At 36.6% G+C, this 13,732-nt stretch overlaps 1 protein-coding gene across 39 annotated transcripts in view; it reads right to left on the bottom strand.

Annotated features, from left to right (window-relative positions):
- FOXP1 (forkhead box P1) overlaps nucleotides 1-13,732 on the bottom strand; it is a 631,964-nt gene that overhangs the window by 115,487 nt on the left and 502,745 nt on the right. For 5 of the 39 annotated variants that reach the window (XM_087887945.1, XM_087887944.1, XM_087887951.1 and 2 more), the window contains exon 1: nucleotides 8,344-8,446. The exons of 31 other annotated variants lie outside the window; for them this stretch is intronic. The gene's annotated coding sequence lies outside the window, so the exon portion shown is untranslated. Of the gene's footprint in view, nucleotides 1-8,343; nucleotides 8,479-13,732 lie in introns of those variants that run through there. 3 more of the 39 variants (XM_087887950.1, XM_087887947.1, XM_034440581.3) reach the window with 2 other exon arrangements.

Raw genomic sequence — 13,732 nt, 5'->3', positions numbered from 1 at the left:
TACAAGGCGATTACCTAGACTAAGTTTTAAATAAATACGTTTGGATATCTAATTTCTTAATTTCCAAATGTCCTACTTATTCATGTCACTAGTCCCTAACGCTACTAGGATTCAAAGAGACTGTGATAGCAGCAATGGGCTATTACAGTTCACACTTTATTACCCACAACTACTAAGGTCATTAAAACAAGAGTGATTGTACTAATCTTAAATTATTGATCGTGGTTAAGTACTGTTATTTAATTCTATGCAAAATATCTGGGAAGCTGCTAAAGGCACACAACAAAGACTGCTGAAAATTATAGCCAGGGCATAGAAATTTCACTGAGAGTCATAAAAACTAGCTAGTGGCTCAAATCAATAGTATTTAAAGCAGTCATGTAATTTCTAAACTACGGGTTCTAATATTTATGGCTCCTGGTTTGAATATATCACATCAAAACAGTACTTGTTTTACATACATTACACTTATATCTGAGTGAAATAAGAAATCTCTATTTAATCTTGTTCTTTAGCATGTTAAGACTTTAATCCTGGATGGCTAAAATTTGAGATTCCTTTTGCAAATAATATTTAAAAACCCTTTCTTTAAATCTCATCTAATTTTATAAAGAAAAGAGACCTCACACTGGTAACTATCCAAACACATCAATCAACAAACATTTATTGATAGAACATGTCTTCACGACTCTGAAATAAACTAATTACAAGGTATGCTAATAAAATACATGTTATGAATGACAATAAAATGCATGAAACATGATCAGCGTAATCATAAGAGGCTCCTTCACAGTAAAACAAATGAAGGTTATAGATTACGCTTATTGATTTCAAAAATGTGTAAATCTATAAGGAGGTAAGATACAGACAAATGGAAGTTCAGATTGCAATCCACCAAACGTTTCCTTAGAAATAAGTTTCATTTAACACAGCAGGACTATAATTCCAAACATCATATATAATATTATTCATCCAGTCTGCTCTGTGAAACAGCCATCACTTCAGTGTTCTGTTTTAATTTTAAGGAGACAGCTGTGTGATTTATTTAATCACTTTCCAATATTCACTTCTATCTTTAACCCTGGGTCTCTGAGCTCAAATAGCATCAAGGACCCAAAGTTAATAACTTTCACCCAGTCCTCTTTTCATTGACAAACAGTGTGGTAGGCAACTAACATTGACAGGGACAATAAAGGCAAAATACAGTTGTGTCCCTAACACTAGAAGAGATTGGCTTCTGACATTTCTTCTGTCAGGAATGGAAAATATGCCTTTAAATGAATTCAATTGATCCTAGGTTCATTTCATTGGCCTACACATTATTATAACTTTATATTCAGTTCTAAACTCACTTTAAGGATAAAATAGTGATTTCAGGATGATATTTTTCTTTCCAAAATTTAATTTGTTTAATTAGACTGACTACTAAATATTGGCTTTCTCCAACTTCCAATTTAATATATATCAACATCAAATGTTATTTTAAAAATATCCCCAGTTTAAGGGAAGCTCCATTCAATGCTTAGTATATAATTTCTATTTTGTGTGCATGTGTTTTACTTTTCTGGTACTACCATTATTGCTCTAACTAAGGATGATGATGATAATAATAATAATAAAAACAACAACAACAACAATCACAATTGATTTAGCAGAGAGAACTTAAGAATTGTATTTCAATGACCTCCCAATTCCTTTAGTGGCTGAGAAAGAATACTGAAGTGGTCAAATATGTTACAGAAGGCCATTTTAAGGCAATGAAAAATGTTAACTCCATCAACTTAACCAGTGTCTACAGAATAAAAGGCACCTCAACTGATTTGAGTAATCCATTAATTCTAAAGTTGCCTATATAACAATAAAGGGGGGGTGGGGGGGGAGATCATTCAGCATAATGCTAAAAGCAGTTCAACCCACTGGAATAAGGAAGCACTAAATCACATTATCTTTCTCTCCCTGTGGATAAAACATTTCTGACACAATATTTCAGGTCTACAAAACAAAAACAATTAAAGAGAAAAAGAAACCACACCGAGCTGGAAACATTCATGCGGAAATCATGATTCCGTTTCATTATGCAAAGTAGAATTTCACTTTTAAGACTTCAGTATTTTTTCCTGAAATAACACTGCAGAGAACATGACGACAGGTACTGTTTATTATATTAATGTAAAATCAGCTAAGTAGTCAGTCATTAGCATAAATGTTCTATCCTCAACAATACAACCTCCTATTTAAAAAAAGGGAGAAGGAGAAATAAGAGTGAAGCTCTTTACAATTCAATTAACATGTTTTTTTTAAAAAAAATCATTTTGTTTATTGTGCTTCACTAAGAGTAGGAGTTTAACTAGAGACATACACAATTAAACACAATGCATTTTTCCTAACTTGGTTAATAATTCTGTGCTTCCTACTACGTAAAAAGCTTTCTTTCCTAACTGGAAGAAAGAGGAGGGGGAGAGGAAAATTTATATTTGTTTTAATATGAAACCTTAGTGGAATCTGACACTATCTCCACTTTGCTTGCACAATTGATTTCTTACTTATGTGCCAGGCTACGAGTTAAAGCTATAATACACATCTACTTCATTTGCATATAAACATAGACTTTACATAAATTAAGACTTTATTGTTAAATGTTTGTTAGGAGGAACACTTTTCCCTTCTTATCTCAAGAGACATGCAGAAAGAGGAAGAATAGGGACGGAAGGATTCAGTTGTACTCAGTTTTTAAAACAACATACCTGCATAACAGGATTAAAATAGAAAGGAATCTTCTTCAGTCAATATTTGTTTTGTTTCTCTTTAGCTTACTTAAAAAAACAAAACAAAACAAAAAGCAGGAGCAGAGCCCTAAGGAGTTTGTACATTCTTAATCTCATCCCCACAAACCTCAAACAGTCAAAAAGCAACAACCACGTATCCTCAATTTCATTAAACAATCTTAGTGTTTAATATTTACACACTAATTTAATGCATTCGGGGAATCATAACAAAACGACTATGATTAAATTAGCATTTTAACAGTTGCACACTAGAGAGGGGTTTGTTTTTTATTATTATTCTGCAGCATCTCAAAAACTGTAAAAATTACCCCAGCAAAATAATTTGGAACATTAGCATATATTTTTATATTCTATTTTCTTACTCAGAAGATTTTCATGTGAATTTGCCTTTTTTTTTTTCTGGGTATGTGAAGGAATAGACTGGAGGATGGGATGTACAAGAAACTGTTCTGTCTAATGTAATATTAATAACCAATTAAAAATATGGTGAATTTACTCCCAATCAGACAAAAAAACCCAGACAAATTATGACAAGATGTCTTCAAGTTACACACTCATTTAAAGCATGTCACAATGCAGAGTTACAGCCTTTCCAAATATCTATAAAAGTTTATTTGCTTGTAACATATTGTGTTTCACTCCTATCACAGGTATGTTCATCTACAGAATTCTAATTTGCACTCGTTCTACTCATTTTTTTAATTAACCCCTCCCATTAGATTCTTCTATCACATATTTGCAATCAACTGATTTATTTCTAATAAAGATGTAGCCAAAACAGATAGTTCTCTGTCCTTTAAAGATCAAAATATAAGAGGTTTCTTCTTCTTTTAGGGATGCCTTACAAAGTAAGACAAATAAGAAAATGCAAGAATAAAATCTTCTCCCAAAACAGTGCAGTAATTAGAGTAATAGTGCAAAGCTAATACAATTTATAAGCTACCCTTTCCTAGAAAATATAAGAAACTAAGTTGCGAGTATTTGGTACTAGTTTATAGGGAAAATGTATCAAAATTTAATGTACTCTCCCATGTGTCATCTTGTTTTCTCAAGACTTCAAATAGAATTGGAAAATACAAAATAACAAGCCCTTGAGAAATCACAAAGTCAACCTTTTTGATGTTATTGGTTTACCTTGTTCTCTGTTATCTGAACAATGATGTTTCAGATTTAAGGGCAAGATTGAGAACTTTAAAATTAAAATATACTATTGTTGTCCGGTTGTCTTTTTCTTTTCCTTCAGAAGGACTGAAATGAAATCAATTGTTAATGAATGAGTGAGAAGAACTCTAGTAGAAAGGCAAAGCGAAGTGGATAATTGTTCAACGTTCATTTATACATCCATTCTACACTCTTCACATCATATACTGCAGACAGGAGAAATACTTCCCAAGAGAGGAAACTGCTCTGAAAAGGTTAACATAAAAGACTACTTCATAAAACGACTTGATTCTCTTTAAAAAAAAAATAAAATCAGACACCCAAGTTAGCTTTAGAGATGAGGAACACATGGGGCAGTCTCTACCCCTAGATTTCTTCCCCACCCTTCAGTCCTTGATAACACGGGGTGGGTGGGGGAGAAAAGAAAAAAAAGCTAAGGAGGATCCCCCACCTTAAAAAAAGCATTCAAACTAATGTCTGAACTTCACAGGGTTTCAAGCAAACACTGTTCGACTTTTATTAAAACAAACAAACAACTTAAAATCAGCCAAACAATATCAAGTCAGTCTTCAGTATCAGAACTTTCCCACAATCTAGCTCTGCAGGTGTGGATTTGGGAAATGGGAGGGGATTCTTTGTATTTACTTATTTTCTGCAACAACAATTTGGGAAGGGGTGTGATAGATAGATAAGGAAAGAGAAACAATGTTAATCTCTCAAGTAATAAACATTTTTTGCAAAGTAGATTTGATTCTGCTGGTGGGGGGGGGGGCATTGTCAGATTTTGTTTTGCTTTTTCTGTCTTTCCACTCTCTAAACTTTTAAAAGCAGTACGATTTTCCTACCTTTAAAACAAATCGTGTTCTGCTTTTTCCAGAGCAACAGAGTTTGAGACACTGCAAACAGCCATTCGCTTACGTTTTCAGCACTTTGGAAAGAAATAAAACTATAGTGAAATGAACACGAGACTTCCTACACAATCCCAGGTCTCACCATCTGCTGCCAGCTGACTATTTAAGAAGACACACGAGAAACTGTATTACCATATTTGCTCTGTGCCTCTTAAAATTTAGCATATGTTTAACATTTTGCCTCTTAACAAAATCAATAATCTTTGCTGCTCATCATGCATATTTGATTCTTTTTAAAAAGTATACCTAACCTTCCTGGTCAGTATGAAGGGGAAGCAAAGCTAGGTACTTATCTATCTGCATCAAAACTTACTATTTTTTAAATAAATCCACAGTAGAACAATCTAGTATTTTTTTTCCCCCTGTGGGTGCTTATAGTTTGCAGAAAGTAATACATTTCATTCAGATACTAAAGAATCATTACAGTCCGACATTTTCGCCTTCATGATCCAGTTACTAATAGGAATCTTCTAATGTAGAGAATATAATAGAATCCTTCTAAGAGTTCTCTTTTTTTTTGAAGGAATCAAAATAAAACAAGTCAACCCCTACCTTGTGTGTACATCATAAAAGCAAAGCTGACATTCTGCTTTTAGGTGTATAAGAGTGTAAAAAGTTCCAAGAAATTATGATCCCATGTCAGTTGTCAGTGCATGACTCCAATTTTAGCCCAACTGGGCATGGCAACTCCTCATTCTTGCCTGTATTAGGTAAGATGCTGTTTTTAAAGGGGGCAAAGTGGTTAGGATGGGTATTACAAAGTATAGTAAGGGTGTACTTAAAAGAATAGTTTGTTAAACTAACAAACAAAGAACAAAACCGCACTGAAATAAATCCTCCCTATCATAAGCTTTCTGATGATTTATGATTTACCAACTCAGCAAGGTTATGCAACACTGCATGCCTTTTTAGATGCATTATTTGAGCCAGTTGAGATTTAATTAAGATCACAGCCTCCAAAATCCCTGTCAAATGAAAAATTCACAGAAGACAATGCACTATATATCCTCATTCAGATAGTCTCCTCTCCATGACTTTGGAATAACGTAAGTTAATCCTGTTTCTATGGTGGCAGACAAAAGTTAACAAATTTTGTTTTCTTTCGACAATGTGTTGTTTTCTGGTTTATACCATGAGATCATACCTTAATAAGGAAGGGGTTCAGGGACAAGCAGTGGGAATAAGAACCATAAAGCAGTGAGAATTTGCAGAAACATGTCTTAAACACCAGCAGATATATCTTGACATTTTCACTGGTCTGCTGTGATGTCACCCTGTTTTCATATAATTAACTCTTGCTTGTAGGGGTGGCATTTTATACTATCTGTCCATTAGTAATACTTGACAATGGAGTATTTTTTTTTAAAAAAAGTCATTAACAGTATTGTATTTTGTCAGGCAATGTTTGAAAAAAAAAAAAACCAACAGCGTACATACAGACAATGTCTATAAGTCATTATGATGTTACTCATGTACAAATGGCCAGATTAAATGTGTCACTTTGCCAAGATGCATTTTTATTCCTATTAAGGTTTATAAAAACTGCAGGCTTGTAAATTGTGGAAGAGTTATTTTTAAAAGGAAGTTCACAGAAAGAGTTTACCTCTTGCAAGTATAAATTTCTGTTTGTGTTATCTTACCATCATTTTGCTTATCTCATAGTTTAGAAATGACAGGTGCTAGCAGTCTTTTGTTTGACAGGCCCCTACACAAATAACTGTCGTGCCTGAAAAGGCTAATGCACTACTAATGAACAATAAATCAGCTTTGATTATAAAGTGTCAGGCCAATCAGTTTTCAGTTCAGCTCTATCATAGTCTAGGCCAAATCGGCTACAGTGTTTGGACAGGATTTGTTTTCAGATTTATATCCGTATCAGGGCAATTTCAGTCAGGATGAAGAAAGAAGACAAGTGTAGTTGTTTAAAGTTTTCAACAACATAAGAGTCTCTCTTCCTTCTCTCTGAGAAGCTGCAGTATTACTACTATTACTACTACTACTAGAAGAATAGCCCTGCTTCCAGATGTAATATTATTAGAAAGGATTAAAAGTACAGAATGGCCACATACAACATTTATGCATATTAGCCACCATTTATACATAGAATTCAAAAAGAAATACGGACATATATTCATATACTGCTTTTTCAACTTGAACTCAAACTGGGCAAGAAGCTGAAGTGCATTTATGTTAACTCTACTAAGCACTTGATCTTAGCTAGCCCATATAACATAATTAATCCTGTCAGTGTTGCCTAATAAGCTTTAAGGCACACATGCCCATTTATGTGCATATATCTGTATACACAAATACACCCATCAATTAGACATATACAAACGTGAAAACACAACTCATACTTCTGAAGGACTTCCATTTTGACCTGTCTATTTGCTTCAGAAATATCTGTCAGCAAGGTAAAAGTTTTTCTTCAGGAAAAAAAAAAAATCTCATTCAAGAGAAACAAAGCAATTTCTTATGTGTTAAGCTTATCTTCCCTTTCCACTCTTTTTATTTTTTTTTTCATATACCATCCTAAAATCTCCTAGAGTAAGTTGATGGCAATTCTTTAGATTTAAAATTGCACTTTACACAAGTAAATTCCTCTGCGACCTATTCAGTTTCTCTCTCCTCTTCAACTGTCAGAAATGAAAGAGTTAATCTCAAAGAGGAAGCATGTATATATGCACTTTGCTCTAAACTAACCACCCACTTCCTAACTGTTCCCTCCTCTACACTACCACCACCCCTTAGAAAAATAATCTCCTTTTGCAGGAAAATTCAGTATTCTAAGCCTGATGCTTAGCTTGGTTACAGTTAGATCCAGTTACACTTATTTTTTCAGAGAACATTAATCCTGGTAACTGTCAAAAGCAAACCTCTCGTACATAATTTCACGTGGCAAATTGTCTAGCAAGTAAAATCAAACACTTAACTGTGCCTGACACAGAATTTTGCACATCTGCAGTTTTACTCCCCTTTTTCAAAGAAATTATAATTAAGGCAATTATGCCATAAATATTGAAAGCATGCCTCCGACGATAGGATAGAATCTCACTCATATATTTGTATATAGCAACTACATTCCCAAACAGCATTCTTTTCAAGGCAATTATTTATGAAGTTGTTACACTGACTACCAGACAAAGAAGAAATGTTTTCATGCGCTGCTCGCACTTTTTTTAAAAAAAGGCTGTTCTCAAATCTTCCCTTAAAGTTCGTGGAAAAGAAGACCCAGGCCTACATAATGTAAATACAGTTCGCTGACGGTTTGTTTCTCAGCTTCTTTGTAAAACTCTTGACGGAGTGGAGTAAACAAGAGAGTTCAAAAAGCGTCAATTGAGAGAGAGAGAGAGAGAGGAAAGAAAAGAAAAGAAAGGAAGGAAGAAAGGAAGTTGAATAAACATCCCTATTTTGTCTATGCAAAATTAAAGATCAATGCCCTGTATTATTTGAAACAAATAATAAAATCAATCGTATTGACAAACCTGACAAACTCCATTTAGCTGCCACCACAAACACAGTGCTGGGCCATGAAGCTCTATTAAGGCTTGCTGTACAGTCTTCAGGTTACAGACAGATTGCACACACAAGGGTGCTCCTGGGCTGACAAGATGCGAACTACCCAATCAGCCACGCCCTTCTCCACCAATCACAACCAGCCTCTAAACATAATCAGTTCAAACACCCCTACACAATGGGCCTCTCTCTCTCTCTCCTCTCTCCTCTCTCTCTCTCTCTTTCTCTCTCTCTCTCTCAGGCAGGTGAAATAATGCTTTTGTGAAATAACGCTTTTGTCTCTAAAGCAACTACAATTAAGTGCTGTTAACCCTGTGACCCAACCGTGTCTGTTTCTGTGCTCTAAAAAAGCATGGCAAAGAGCATATGCTTACTCGGTCCCTGCAAAGATCACTTCCAAACTATTCCTCCTCTTCCCCCCCTTAAGAAAACGAAAACCAACCCCAATTGAACACGGACTAACAGATCTTTTAAAAATCTCACGGTGAAAGAACTATCTATTCAGCAGAGTCTACGCGACAGTACGGAGAAGCAAGCGAACGCAACCTTTTCAAAAACAGCAATCAGTTTTAAAAATCAGATAGGCCAAAAGAGGAACGATTGTACTTATGGAGGGAGGAGGGGGGATTTTTAAAAACCTCATTTGAAAATCAGGTGATTTTTTTTTTTAAAAAAAATGGGGAGATACTTTTGATACCTCTGTAGCAAATACGTTGCTTTTATTATTTCGCAACCCTCTAGCCTTTTCAGATACTTCTATCTAGCACAGATTATTCATGGTACAATCCGGTATAAATCATGCAAACATTTGCAAATAAGTATTCAACAGGAGTTTGTACAAATTATTTGTGTGCCTGGCCTATTGCAGAGAATTACCACCCACCTCCTCCAAACAAACCAAAAGGAAATGAATCACATACTGGGGAATGATAAGATGTAAAAATTTATCACAACCACAGATGAATCTATTACAGCCCCTCTGATCAATGTTTTCCAAATAAGGATTTTTATCAGCCTTGTTGTTAAAGGCTGCAAACAAGTATTTCTGAACTTAGTAGCATCCGCTCAAACATTTGGACAGTGTTGGGACCTTTTCACTATCAGATTTGATGTTTCTGTGCAATGAATGCAGAACAATCACTCAAGGTGTCAAATGGCCAGATAAAAAGAATTATCACTTGCTCTTAAGCATTAATGCTCACTTTCCTACCCCCCACCCCCCCAAAAAAATACTGGAGCATGTTTTAAAATGTATTTATTGACTGAAGTTCATCCCGTTACATTTGAAAAATGCGGTTTGATATTTTAAAAATAAATAAAAACATGTAGTATTATAAATATTACATGCAAATAAAATTAATCTGGCTGCATTTTTCTTCTTCTTCGGGGGATACAGTTGAAATCCTTCAATTATTTTAACCTGCATTTAAGTAAACAAAAGATCTTGCAAACGCAACATACTCTTTGTAAGAAACATGAATCCAAAACAACCGTTGTACTGTTTGGGGGAGCAGGGAGAGACTCACAACACAAAAGGATCCAACTTAATGATACTTGTAATCACATGATAAACCAGTTGTGATATGGATTGCTTTCCATAGCTCAAAGTGTTTTCTGTTAGACAACAAATTAATGAAATGTTTTGTGCAGGTCACTAAAAAGTTGACCCCTACCTTATGAATATTTAACAATGGACTACACACATCTTATGTGAGATCCTAAATCTGCCAAAAAGCATCATCCCTGAATCAGAAAGATTCTTGCTCTTAAATCAATGGCTGAAGTAGAACAAATCTACATATCAAGGACATGGATCTTAAGTGCAAATTGTGAATATTATAAGGCATATTTTGCAACTGTTATTACTTAAAGAAAAATAATGCAAAAGCAATGTTAAAAGCAAAAATAATATTGTGTTATTTTATATCCTTAGAGGTTGCACGTTTGAGTATCTGAAACTGCTGAGGAGGAGGAGGAAGGGGGGGGGGCGACTGAGGCTATTTAGTTAAAGCTTTGCACAGTTTTTTCCCCCACTTGCAGCTCTTTCTCTTCTGTGAAAGCTGTCTCTTATATTCATGATCACATAACTGCCTTGTGGCAAACAGATGAGCTACCTGCATTTTAAAATACTGTTTATATAGTATTCTCCATGGCAAAGTGCTTTGCTACTCAGTCTCTTTCATCCTCCCTATATCGTGATGTGAGAAGCCCTTCAGACTGGAGTCTGGTGAACTGATAGGGAATGAAGTCTAAATTTCACTTGTGGGTTGATAGGGAACAAAATCCAAATTTCAGGAAGCTAAAAACTAAGGCAAACGTAGCCGAATGAGTCCTGATTTCAAAGAAGCTGGATCACTTTTGCATTTGTCCTGTGCACAATGCATCCGTGCCATTCATTCAGAGATTTGGCAAAAGGCACTGGTATCTCTCAGCCCAGCCTAGCCTGCCTTACAAGACTGTTGTTAAGATAAGAGTGGAGGTAAAAAGAAAACATAAATCAATCTCTGTGTCTGTCTCCCATAGACACATAGTTAGATCAGGTCAACATACATCCCCTGCAAATTAGACCTATTTGACACACAGTTGGAAGAGAATATGGGATCCATGGCAGAGACAGACAAGCAATGTGTACATGGATTAATCATGGAAATCACTCTGAAATGATTTCTCTGAACACTTAGAAAGGGGATTTTGTTTTAGTCAGCTACGTATGACATTTTACACAACTAGTAGCAATCCTTTTCATCTCTATTACAAAATCCCAATTTTATTAAACAAATAAAAACAAAAATACTGTTTTATAATACTGTTATGATATACAAAGTCTCCTTTGAGCCAAGATTGATCTCTTAGAAACGTCATGGGTGTGCCTTGACGACAATGTGGAAATGGCTTGTCACTGCCTTTTCTTGGAACTTTTCTCTTCTTTAAAAACCAATTTCAGAGCCTATCCTACAGCCTTGGGACTTCCTAGTAGTTTCCCATCCAAGTATTAACTAGTCCAGTTATCTTTCAAAGAACAGCTAAGGTTGGCAGGGTAACGCCATCAATCTGAACCAGTTATAATGGGAATTCTACCTTCCTGAATATGTTCCTGAGGTAGAGGTATCTTTATCTCAATTGATTAGGGATGATGTTTATGCTGGAGGGGAGGAGGAAACTTTTAAAACATTTTGACTGTTTCTCAGACTTTGTGATGTGACAAACAGAATAGAAACATCCTTGTTTTTTAGGCTACTATTTTTCTTCACCTCATGCTTTCTGATTTCACGGAATCTCAAATCTAATTACACACAGTGGGGTCCTTGTGCTAATAATTTCACATTGCAAACAAGTATGGTGCCAGTACTCAAACTGCACCAGACTTAAATGTTTTGATTTATTTCCTTGGTTGATTGGCTGATTTGATTTGATTTAGAAGCCACCTGATTATACTGTAGATGACTCTGAACAGCTTACAATTAAAATAGAGGCAATCATTAGAAAAAAGAGCAGCACATGTCTGGGAAAAAAAAATACAATATAGCATAAACAGCTGAAAGGGGCTCAACACCCATCCTAGTCCCTGGGAGAACAGCCAGGTTTTCACAGAGGTTTGGAATGTCGTCAGAGGGGGGAACTATTTGAATATCTGCTCCTAATTAGCATCAATAGTTATTTTTTTTTTAATCTGGGAGAGAACTGTGGTTATCTTGACTTCTATAATTCCCTATGATGGAATGTGCACCTGCAGGAGCAATGGGGGAGAAAGTTTTTGGCAACCCAGAATTTTCCCAGAGAGACAAGCCCAGATTAAGAGACTGTGCAATCCTGAGCTGGATATGGGTAAGGGGCAGAAGTTCAGGGTAGATACAACGTAGAACCGTGATGGTGAACCTATGGCACGGGTGCCCAAAGTGGCACACGAAGCCATGTCGCCCAGCATGTGCAACCTTGCCTGTTTGTCTTCTGGGTTCCTGGTGTGCATGCTCACGTAATGATCAGCTGTCTTTCGCGCGCGCGGCAGTGCCGAAAACTGATGTGAGCATGCGTGCCAGACAGCTGATTGTCAGGTGCGCATGCATGCCAGAGCCTGGAAGTTCGGCTTTTCCAGAGAGCGATCTCTTCGCGTATGCGGCAGTGCCAAAAACTGGCCTGCGCATGCACACTGGCCAGTTGATCATCGGGCACACATGCGCACTAGAACCTGGAAGTTTGGCTTTTCCAGAGTGCGGCCCCGACAAGTGCTCGCACGCACGACCTTTCCACAGGTTCGCCATCACTGACCTAGAATCTCTCAAGATACATCTAGTAGGGCAGAAGGTTATAGCTTTAGCTTGGCAAGATTCCATCTGTGGGGTCCTTGGTGCTTTTTGCGGAAGTTTCATTACCACACTAGGTAATATTATCGGTGCTAGGTGGTGGAAGTGTGCCTACGTGCAAATTTCTTGAATTCGCATGCTTTCTGAAGCATTTGATGCCTGCGTGTGATACTGTATGTAGTAGTATATCTATAGAATTCTATCCATTAGGTGTAGACAAATAAAGGAATGGACTTAAATCGATTTTCCTGTTTGATCTCTTTATGATCTCACCGAATCTCATATTTAATTACATTTAGTGCGCTCCCGTGTGACACCTCTCCTGCGCAAGCTGCACTGGCTCCCGGTGGTCTTCCGGGTGCGCTTCAAGGTTTTGGTTACCACCTTTAGAGCGTTCCATGGCTTAGGACCTGGTTATTTACGGGACCGCCTACTACCACAAACAGCCTTCCACCGGCCGGTACGCTCTCACAGAGAGGGGCTCCTCTGGGTGCTGTCAGCCAAGCAGTGTCGACTGGCAGCCCCCAGGGGGAGGGCCTTCTCTGTGGGGGCACCCACTATCTGGAACGAGCTCCCCCCAGAGATACGGAGGATCCCAGATCTGCACACTTTCCGCCGTGCTCTTAAAACCCTCCTATTCCAGCAAGCCGGCCTGGCCTAATTTTCTCCCCTTTCTTTTCATTTTTTAAACTGAAATTTTAATTTGTTTTAAATTATTGGGATTTTTAATTGTCTTGGGCTAAATTATTTAATTTGGTTTTAAATTGTTTCTAACTTTTGTATTTATGTATTTTATTCTGTGCCTGTTCACCGCCCTGAGTCCTTCGGGAGTAGGGCGGTATATAAATTTAATAAAACATAAAACAAACAAACATAGTGGGTTCTTTGTGTTAATGGTCTCATATTGCAAACCAGTATGGTGTCAGTAGTCTAACAACATCAGTCTTGGGCCAGATATTTCCACCAATATAAGCTTTCATCAAGGTTGCTTTGTTACTTCATGTTGGCTGTTTTGTTTTGAAAGTCACAAAGGACCTTCTGTGGGGCAAGGTTGATT

This window comes from Pantherophis guttatus, chromosome 2 (genome assembly GCF_059756535.1).
Source record: "Pantherophis guttatus breed Tessera chromosome 2, ASM5975653v1, whole genome shotgun sequence".
Taxonomy (NCBI): domain Eukaryota; kingdom Metazoa; phylum Chordata; class Lepidosauria; order Squamata; family Colubridae; genus Pantherophis; species Pantherophis guttatus.
This window is presented reverse-complemented; position numbering and strand designations above follow the sequence as displayed.